We start from the raw sequence: 1,163 nt of genomic DNA on the forward strand, positions 1-1,163 counted from the left end.
TTCTTTACTTCATTAACTTTTTTATTTTCAAAAATCTTAATTTCTCTTAACTTTATTACTTTACTAATTTTCTTATTTTATAGAATCAAACTTTTTTAAGTTCATAAATTGAAATTTTTAAGTTATGGCTTCTGGACAATGATGCTTCTATTTTAACCACACTTAAAAATGGTTGGAGCACACTACTGTTCAACATTTTCATATAAACAAATTAACATCTTGTAAATAAATAAGAGAAGAAAACATTATTAATGAATGTAGCACATGTTGAATGGACCAAGTACTATATATGGAATTGAATTCATTCCGTTAAGGCAGATCATTATCCCTCTTTTGGGGAAACCTGCCGACAGAGATTTACATTTACTCTTCAAATGCTTATAAAAATCCAATGCATAAACATTCAACACTTTTGCCTGAATAAGAAAAAAATATATTTTTGCTTTTTTTCCCTTTTTTTTTCATGACTCAGAGATCAAGTTCCTTTACAATAAAGAAGTAAAATAAAAGTAAAAATTTAGTCGCTATTAAATTAGTATTATAAAACTTACCCATGATGTAAATTATAAAATTAATAATGACTAAATTATAATATTTTTTATTTTATTAATTTTTTTTATTTTAGAAGAATTTTTTGATAGCACTTAACATATAACATATAATATGAATAGAATAAGTGTGTTTAGGGGTGGCAATATGCACTCTATCTGTGGGTACCCGATCCGATTTAATCCGATCGGATAGGGTTGTCAACCCGATCCGCAACAGGTAGGATAGTATGTAGATAGAATTTTCGTGCGAGTTGGGTATGGTTGTCAATCCGATCCGCAACGAGTAAGGTAGGGTGTAATAGGGTTCTCGTGCGGGTCAGGTAAGGTTCGGGTTGAGCCTGAACCCTACCCGACCAACCCGCACCCTACATATGTATATGTCATATACTTATTTAAAAAGGTGTTTGCTACGGTACGATAATAAATTCATACGTATCGGTACAATAAAAACATAAATAAATAACAAAAAGACATGTGGATTATATTATCCATGTCAACATTTAATTTTTTTTAAAATATATATCATATCAATAATTTTACTAAAATACTCTTATAATTTAATAAAACAAAAAAATCTTTTTATTTAATTTTAAAAAAAAAATCTAAACATTC

This window comes from Arachis ipaensis, chromosome B03 (genome assembly GCF_000816755.2).
Source record: "Arachis ipaensis cultivar K30076 chromosome B03, Araip1.1, whole genome shotgun sequence".
Taxonomy (NCBI): Eukaryota; Viridiplantae; Streptophyta; class Magnoliopsida; order Fabales; family Fabaceae; genus Arachis; species Arachis ipaensis.